The sequence below is a fragment of the Triticum urartu genome, chromosome 4 (genome assembly GCF_003073215.2).
Source record: "Triticum urartu cultivar G1812 chromosome 4, Tu2.1, whole genome shotgun sequence".
In the NCBI taxonomy this organism is placed as follows: domain Eukaryota; kingdom Viridiplantae; phylum Streptophyta; class Magnoliopsida; order Poales; family Poaceae; genus Triticum; species Triticum urartu.
In genome coordinates, this window is record NC_053025.1 from 377,585,908 (window position 1) to 377,596,043 (window position 10,136).

Below are 10,136 nucleotides of genomic sequence, written 5' to 3' on the forward strand. Positions count from 1 at the left end.
CCATAAAAATCAACAACTTCGAAGGCACAAATCCGAAGGTGGTAAACGGTCAGAGAATTAAACATTATATCTCAGGTAATCCCCTAAATGTTGAAACCAATATTATTGAAACCGTAACCCCGGAGGAATACATAAGGGACACCTTCCAAAACGTTTCAGACTCCGAAAAGGAATAGGTATGTGGTACGGTAAGTAAACCGACTCCAAAACAATTTTTAAGGCAATATTTCTCCGTTTTGGAATATTTAGAAAAATAGAAAATTAAGTAGCAGTCCAGGAAGGACACGAGGGCCCCACGAGGGTGGAGGGCGCGCCCTAACCCCCTGGGCATGCCCCCTACCTCGTGAGCACCTCGTGTGCCTTCCGGACTCCGTTTTCTTGCACGGTACATATTTTGGTCGATAAAAATCCACTATATATTGTCCCGAAGGTTTTGACTCCCGTATCACGCAAATATTCTCTGTTCTTGTTTCGAGCTGTTTTTCTGACAGATCTAGATTATCATGACGTCCCCAAGTGCTTCCAAGGACAAGTTCTTCGAGAAGGTCATCAACCCTTACCTCGCGGAGGTGCTGCGACACCCTCAAACCATTGAGATGCGTGATGGGTTGCTGCACATCCGCGATGCCGAGGGACCAAAGGGAACCGGAAGCGTGGAGACAAGGCTCAAAGCAATGGAGCAACAAGTTTTCAACTGTCAGGGGATGGTGGAGCGTGGAATCAACGCTAGCCACATGATGCTCGCGGAGTTCACTAACAACTACAAGCCGGATGCCAAGAACACCGAGGAGGCCATCTTCAAGCTACATGAGAAGATCGAGCACCTTCAAGCCCAAATCTATGACCTGTAGAACCAAAACTGTGAGTATGAATATAGATTCAAAAGAATGAGTTTGGATGCAGATTCAAGGATTCCGGAGACTCGATCATCCTTCTATGATGGTGAACCTATGCCTTGGAAGATGGATGACAAGCCCGCATCATCAACAACACCTCCACCTTCTTCACCAACCAAGGGGATATAATAACATGGGTATGGGCACTCCCCTTGGCAACTGCCAAGCTTGGGGGAGGTGCCCCGGTAACATATCACAATCACAACTCCTATCTTTACCATTTTCCTTAGTTCGATCCTATTAGTAGTATTTTGATCTAGTAGAATAAAGTTTATGGCATGATCTAGTTATGAGTTTTGCTTTATTATCCTTCTACGTAATTGAGTTCATGAGCTATATAATAAAGACTAGTGTTAAGTCAAGGGCTTGATTTTCTTGCTATGATCTTGGGTGAATAAAAGAAAAGAGAAAAATAATAAGAAGAAACGAAAGTTCATATTGATCTTATTGATAGTAATGACTTCACATAGAAAGAGTGTGATGATTAAAAGTTGTTGGGAGTTGGCAGACATAGCTTTGGTCATCGTTGCAATTAATAGGAAGTAATAAGGAAAGAGAGGTTTCACATATAAATATACTATTATTGACATCTTTTATGATTGGGAGCACTCATCAAAATATGACATGCTAAAGAGTTGATGTTGGACAAGGAAGACAACGTAATGGGTTATGTTTTCTTATATCTGAGATAAAGTATGTTGTCATGGATCATCCAACATGTTGAGCTTGCCTTTCCCCCTCATGCTAGCCAAATTCTCAGCACCAAGTGGAGATACTACTTGTGCTTCCAAATACCCTTAAACCAGTTTTTCCATGAGAGTCCACCATATCTACCTATGGATTGTGTAAGATCCTTCAAGTAAGTTGTCATCGGTGCAAAGCAATAAAAATTGCTCTAAATATGTACGATTAGTGTGGTAGAAATAAGCTTTATACGATCTTGTGATGTGGAAGTAATAAAAGTGATGGAATGCATAATAAAGGTTCATATCACAAGGGGCAATATAAAGTGATGTTCTTTCGCATTAAGATTTTGTGCATCCAACCATAAAAGCGCATGGCAACCTCTGCTTCCCTCTGCGAAGGGCCTATCTTTTATTATTATCTTCTACCTTATGCAAGTGTCATGGTGATCTTCACCTCTCCCTTTTTCATTTTATCCTTTGGCAAGCCCAGCATGTTGGAATGAACCTGATATATATATATATACATATATATATCTAATTGGATGTAGGGGGCATGAGTTATTATTGTTGACATTACCCTCGAGGTAAAAAGGTTGTGGGGCGAAACTATAAGCCCCTATCTTTCTCTGTGTCCGATTAAAACTCCGTAACCACAAGTATTGCGCGAGTGTTAGCAATTATGAAGGACTAGATGATAGTTGAGTATATGGACTTGCTTTTTAGCTCTGACATAGACTCTTTCTAATGTTATGATAAATTGCAATTGCTTCAATGACTGAGGTTATATTTTGTTGGTTCTCAATAAGGTTTCTGATTCATACTTTTGCATTGTGAATAGATCATCACTTGAACATAAGTAATCATATGACAATATCTATGTATGTTGCTGTTATGAGAATAATCATGATGCCCTCATGTCCGTATTTTATTTTTATCGACGCCTCTACCTCTAAACATGGGGGCATATTTATTGTTATCGGCTTTCGCTTGAGTACAAGCGAGGTCTAAGCTTGGGGGAGTTGATACGTCCATTTTGCATCATGCTTTTATATCGATATTTATTGCATTATGGGCTGTTATTTCACATTATGTCACAATACTTATGGCTATTCTCTCTTATTTTACAAGGTTTACATAAGGAGGGAGAATGCCGACAGCTGGAATTCTGGGCTGAAAAAGGAGCAAATATTAGAGACCTATTCTGCACAACTCCAAAAGTCCTGAAACTCCAAGGAATACCTTATAATAAATAATGAAAAATCCTTGCCAAAGATGAAGACCAGGGGGCCCACACCCTTTCCACGAGGGTGGGGGGCGCGCCCCCGTACCTCGTGGGCCCCCTGGTGGCTCTCCGATGACCATCTTCTCATATATGAAGTCTTTCGTCGAGAAAAAAAATAAGAAGCAACCTTTCGGGACAAAACTCCGTCGCCATGAGGCGGAACCTTGGCAGGACCATCTAGGGCCCCGATAGAGCTGTTCTGCCGGGGAAACTTCCCTCCCGGAGGGGGAAATCATCGCCATCGTCATCACCAATGCTCCTCTCATCGGGAGAGGGAAATCTCCATCAACATCTTTATCAGCACCATCTCATCTCAAAACCCTAGTTCATATCTTGTATCTAATTCTTGTCTCCAAGTCCGGGATTGGTGCTAATAGGTTGCTAGTAGTGTTAATTACTCCTTGTTGTTGACGCTAGTTGGTTTAATTGGTGGAAGATCATATGTTCAGATCATTTATGAATATTATTACCCCTCTGATTATGAACATGAATATGCTTTGTGAGTAGTTACGTTTGTTCCTGAGGACAAGGGAGAAGTCTTGCTATTAGTAGTCATGTGAATTTGGTATTCGTTCGATATTTTGATAAGATGTATGTTGTCTAGCCTCTAGTGGTGTTATGTGAACATCGACTACATAACACTTCACCATTATTTGGGCCTAGAGGAAGGCATTGGGAAGTAATAAGTAGATGATGGGTTGCTAGAGTGACAGAAGCTTAAACCCTAGTTTATGCGTTGCTTCGTAAGGGGCTGATTTGGATCCATATGTTTCATGCTATGGTTAGGTTTACATTAATACTTTTGTTGTAGTTGCAGATGCTTGCAATAGAGCTTAATCATAAGTGGGATGCTTGTTCAAGTAAGAACATCACCCAAGCACCGGTCCACCCACATGTCAAATTATCAAAGTACCGAACGCGAATCATATGAACGTGATGAAAACTAGCTTGACGTATTCCCATGTGTCCTCGGGAGCGCTTTTCCTTATATAAGAGTTTGTCCAGGCTTGTCCTTTGCAACAAAAAGGATTGGCCCACCTTGCTGCACTTTATTTACTTTTGTTACTTGTTGCTCATTACAAATTATCTCATCACAAAACTACCTGTTACCACTTATTTCAGTACTTGCAGAGAATACCTTGCTGAAAACCGCTTATCATTTCCTTCTGCTCCTCATTGGGTTCAACACTCTTACTTATCGAAAGGACTACGATAGATCCCCTATACTTGTGGGTCATCATTCCCCCATAAGCTCCACTAATGCTCCAAGCTCAATTTTTTCCTGATCTCTCTCCCTAGCCGATCATACTTGTTGATTTGCTTGGGAGTGGTTGAGAAGGCCCCGATCTATACTTCCACCAAGAGAAATTTGATTCCACCACCAATCCCTAGGGGATCTTGTTACTCTTGGGTGTTTGAGTACCCTAGACGGTTGAGGTCACCACAGAGCCATAGTCCATTGTGGTGAAGCTTCGTGGTGTTGTTGGGAGCCTCCGATTGAGTTGTGGAGTTTGCCCCAACCTTGTTTGTAAAGGTCCGGTCGCCGCCTCCAAGGGCACCAATAGTGGAATCACGGCATCTCGCATTGTGTAAGGGTGTGAGGAGAATACGGTGGCCCTAGTGTCTTCTTGGGGAGCATTGTGCCTCCACACCACTCCAACAGAGACGTACTTCTCGTCAAAAGGAAGGAACTTCGGTAACACATCCTCGTCTTCACCGGGTCCACTCTTGGTTATCTCTTACCTTTACTTGTGCAAGTTTATTAGTGTTACTTCTCTTGCTTGCTTGTATGTTCGTTGTCATTGCATCATATAGGTTGCTCACCTAGTTGCACATCTAGACAACCTACTTCGATGCAAAGTTTAATTTGGTAAAGAAAAGCTAAAAATTGTTAGTTGCCTATTCACCCCCCTCTAGTCAACCATATCGATCCTTTCATCTAGCAAACGGCGGCGCTGAAGGGGGCATCGAGGGAGAGAGCGAGCACTGGTTGCGGGCTAGGGTTGGAGTGACTAGGACTGGGGGAGGTTCGGCTGGCTGGGGGGGGGAGACCCAAGTGGCCAGCGGAGCAGGCCGCCTCTCTCTCTCATCTAAAACTATTGCAATAACAGGAAAAAACAAAGAAAGGAAGGAGAGAAAAGAAATGGATGGACAAATAATTTGGACATTTGGATTAAATTCCTAGACTCACAAAATTGAGCTCGTTCCAAGAAAATGCATTTGAGACCGCTTGGAAGGATTGCATTCGAACATATTTGAATGTGATTCAAATAAGTTTGAATTAGGAAAACAATTTTGGAGAGTCCAAAAATGTTCGGAATTTTTGTGGAGATCGGGAAAGTGATGAAAGAAATTATGGGCAAAGTTTGAGGACCAAACTTGAAGTAGAAAAAAATACATGGAATTATTTTGCAAGTGTGTTAGAATATTTATTATAGCTCCCTAATATATTGTGAGGATATGTTATAAAGAGAAATCTCCATGGGAGTTCCCTCGGTTTAAATAGATCAAAAGATCTATGCAATTTATTTAATTAACTTAAAAAAATTAAATGACATGCTGGCATGATGACATGATGCAATGCAAAAATAAATAGAGCAAGCACAAATGAAACACACGGCGGTTAAGAAAATATGGAAGTCTTCTGGAGCGTCGGTCTCGGGGCGTCACAGGACGTGGTCGGGCAGGCGGCACTGTCACCAGTTCCCCCGCAGCCGACACAGGAGCGGGAGACATCGGAGGCGAACAACATTGTCGGTGTCAAAACCGGCGGATCTTGGGTAGGGGGTCCTGAACTATGCGTCTAGGCCGGATGGTAACAGGAGGCAAGGAACATGATGTTTTACCCAGGTTCGGGCCCTCTTGATGGAGGTAAAACCCTACGTCCTGCTTGATTAATATTGATGATATGGGTAGTACAAGAGTATATCTACCACAAGATCAAGGAGGCTAAACCCTAAAAGCTAGCCTATGGTATGATTGTTGTATGATGAAGTTGTCCTACGGACTAAAACCCTCCGGTTTATATAGACACCGGAGAGGGTTAGGGTTACACAAAGTCGGTTACAATGGTAGGAGATCTTGAATATCCGCATCGCCAAGCTTGCCTTCCACGCCAAGGAAAGTCCCATCCGGACACAGGACGAAGTCTTCAATCTTGTATCTTCATAGTCCTGGAGTCTGGCTGAAGGTATAGTCCGGCTACCCGAACACCCCTAATCCAGGACTCCCTCAGTAGCCCCTGAACCAGGCTTCAATGATGACGAGTCCGGCGCGTAGATTGTCTTCGGCATTGCAAGGCGGGTTCCTCCTCCAAATTCTTCATAAAAGTTTGTAAACACCAAGAGTAGTGTCCGGCTCTGCAAAATAAGTTTCCACGTATTCCCACAGAGAGAATAATATTAACACAAATCTAATCCGCTGACGTATTCCGCAGCATGACATCACACTACGGCCAAGCCTTTATTCGAATCGTTTTCACTTTTCCACCTCAGCGTGTTTTGCGAGGCGGTTTCCTTGGCACGTCTTGTCAAAGCAAAGATCGTGTCCCCTTTATTTACGGGATTCTCATCAATACGGACGTGGGTAACCCAATCGTGCTCGTTAGCATGTCTTGTCGATTAAAGGTAAGTCCCAAACGGTTACGGGGAGGGCTCCTGGTATTCAACCTCTTATAAAGAAACCAAGGCCTTACTCCTTTTCTCCAATCTCAAAACAAGTTCGCCCGTCGCCTCGAGTTCCAACACCCTAGGCTCCAGATTCCAGGCGCTTCAGACCATCGACAATGTCCGGTTCCATCCTTCAAGGCCGATGGATGCCCTCCTCCGTCACGGAGGAGGACATGCTAAAGTTGAGAGAGGCTAAGTTCTTGACCGCTGAAATTTTGCATAGGTTGCCTGCTCAAAGGCAGGCTATTCCCAGTCCCCAGCCCGGTGAGAGCGTAGTGTTCATGTCTCACTTCCTTCGGGGGTTAGGCTTCCCGATGGATCCCTTCGCGAGGGGGCTGATGTTCTATTATGGGCTGGAATTTCATGACTTAGCTCCGGAGTCCATCCTCCACATTTCCTCATTCATCGTTGTGTGCGAAGCGTTCCTCCGTGTTACTCCTCACTTTGGATTATGGCTCAAGACTTTTGGAGTGGAGCCGAAGATGATCGAGGGACGGCATGCAGAGTGCGGAGGCGCTGTCATAAGTAAGAATGCTGATGCTCCATGGCCCGAGGGCTCCTTTCAAGAGGAGCTCGACTTGTGGCAACGAGAGTGGTTCTATATCACCGCTCCCAGGAGCGCCAAGTGGGTGGCGCCTCCTGCCTTTCACTCGGGTCCCCCACCACGGCTAGCGTCATGGGTCAACAAAGGAATAGATTGGGGGTTATCCAAAGACGTGCCCTTGTTGCAGGGCCGCATTAGGGATCTCTTAGAAAGAGACCTCAACCTGGTCAAGGTGACGCAGGTCATGCTGATTCACCGAACACTGCCCGGCAAACGTTGCTCCCTTCGTCTGTGGGAGTTTAATCCGGAGGGACCACGAGCTCTCCAGCATTTTATGGGCGCAATGCCCGTGGAGATGTATAAAATGTTCTTCGGATCACAAGCAATGTGTCCGGATTTGACCGAGGACGCAGGCTTAAGCTGCAATCGCCCAGATACTCAAGTAAGTAACCTTGTGCCCGGACTCGCTATCCGTAAAATTGTCATAAATTCGCCCCTAAAAGAGCTGTCCTTTTAAACAGGAGTGGATAGCGAAGGCAAAGCTGATCAGGTGTCCGGCTCCCCTTCCTGAGACCAGGCCGGATCCCGTGCTAGTCAGGATGTTGAATATCGTGCCTTTGGAGGGAAGTGAGGGGGAGGACAAGGAAACTATGGCCTCCTCGAAGGAGGCTGCTCCGAAGGGAAGAACCGACAATTCCTCTCCTAAGGGGAAGAAGAGGGCCGCCTCTGACGACCCGGAGACCATGGCCTCAAAGCGGGGGAAAAAGTCCTCGTCAGAGGGTCCGACACCGGGGAGATCCTCGGCCGAACTACGCCCTCAAAGGGATCAGCCCAGCGAGCCGTAAGTAGAGAAAGATTTTCCTTTGGAGGGATGAGAGAAATCCTTGCTTTTTATCTGAGAAGATTAACCGAAATTTTACTTTGTAGCTCGGACCTCAGCCCTTCTCAGCAGAGCTCGTCTTCGGGGGATCTTCTTCTGGAGATGATGGAGAGTGGAACGCCTCCCCCTGCCGTACCGCCTGGCAAGGCGGGCGACCCTGAGGTATCATCGCGGAGGGTTTCTCCGAATCCGGCAGGGGTGGAAGGTAGCCATATGTCCCCCCAAGGTTCTCCGCGTCCGGCCTTCGATGGAGGTCATAGGACGAGTCCGGCACTGTCCGATGCACGGTCGGAGGAGCTGATGATTCTGCTGGGGCGAGCTTCTATCTCAGAGGAGCACCGTGCATTGATGGGTACGGTGATTGGAAGGATTTCGTCCATGGAAAGCAGATTGCATGAGGCTATCAGAAGTTTGCTGACAGGTTTTGAGGTACGTTTGATAATGTACTTCTTTGTCAGTTGCGCATAAACAAGATGCACCCTGTGTAGATAGTAGCCCCTGAGACTCTGTGCGTTGTAAAAATTGACAGCGCGCAGAGGATCAAAATCCCAGGTCTAAAATGTCGCCTTTGTATACAGGTGGCGAAGTGTCCGGAATCGAGCCGAACTGATGATTTTGCCGAACTAAAGCGGCAACTTGACGTGGCAGATGCCGACATCGGGCTCATCAACGAGCGGCTTGATGAGGCTCAAGGTATGCAATTCCTTGGGCAGCATCTGGTAAGAGGAGCTTTATGCCTGTATCTTACAATGTGTGTGCTTGACGCAGATGGTGCGGCCGCCGTGGAGAGTCTTCGGGCGGAACTTGCCCGAGCTAAGGAACAAGCCAGGAAAAGTGATGCGGCTGCCGAGAAGGCCCTTGAAGAGTTGAGAGCGAACAGGCTGTTCACTGCCGAAGCAAGAAGGAGATGGCCGTGATGGCCGTGAAGTTAAAAAGTGTTGCTGACCGTTGCAAGTTTCTTGAGAAAGAAGACCGGGCGAGACAGACGGACTTAGAGAAGGCCATTGCTGATGCCAAGGACACTCGCTCTGCGATGAGAGCTGCGAAGGAGGAGCTGCGTCTGGCCGGACAGATTGCGGCAGGAAAGCCCTTTATGCTGCGAAGGAAGTTTTGTGATCCGAAGTTTGCTCTGTTGGACCGGATGTGGAGTGTAGAGGACACCTATCTGGATTTGGCAGCGAGTGCTGCTGATGCGACCGAATATTTTCGAGATCAAGAAGATCGCGAAGTGGAAAGGCTTTTCTGGTCGCAGTTCCAGAATCCAGAGCGTCCAGTGGCAGTGGACGATCGTCTGGCTCAATGGGCCGAACTGAATAGATTGTTCGGACTCGCCATGAAGTATGTCATGGGTCATCTGTGGCCGGGGAGATCGGAGCCGAAGAGTTATTTTAGCTTGGTGCAGCAATTCCTTGACGCAGTGCCACGTATCAATGCGATGAAGAGGTCAACATGCATAGAGGGCGCACGGATGGCTCTTGCCCGTGTCAAGACATACTAGGCAGAGATGGAGACCACCGTTGTTGCATCCCGAGATTCGGACAAAAGCCGAGTACCCTCCGAGCACTATTTTCAGGAAGTCCTTGAAGGCGCTCGTGTAATAGAGACGCAGTGCTCGAAGGATGCTATGTTCTGATAGCATATGTAATTATAAAGCAATATTTTGATGAATTGTAGTAGCCTTTTATACTTGTGCCTTCAAGTATTTGGAACACCTCCTGTGCGGCCGTTTTAAGATATACATACAAAATCTGAAAGATTGCAGTCGTTGGCTTCATCCCCCACGAACATAGTGCGGGGGTGCTCGCAGAAGGCGCATTTTCACACTTAATCCAACGTCTTGGTCCTACAAAGGAGGTGATAGCGCAGCGAGGTAGGCAACCGGACTATAATGCTTTAACACTTTCACTTAGCCATAGGAGCTTGACAATGGGACTATTTAGGTAGCCCCTGGTGGCGACTGCGCTCGCCCGAATTCGGGGCGCGTATGTGCCTGGCCGGGAAACGGCCCTTCGTTAATGCAGAGGAATCCTACAGATTCCGGAGAGTCATCGAGTGGTTGACCAGTCTCACGCCATATCATGACAGTCGGTTTTCGGCTTTCTCTACTGAGGTGCTCGCCTGGCCGAACCAAGGCACAATCGCAGTAGTTCTCCTGGTGCCGCCTTAGCCGATAGAGCAGA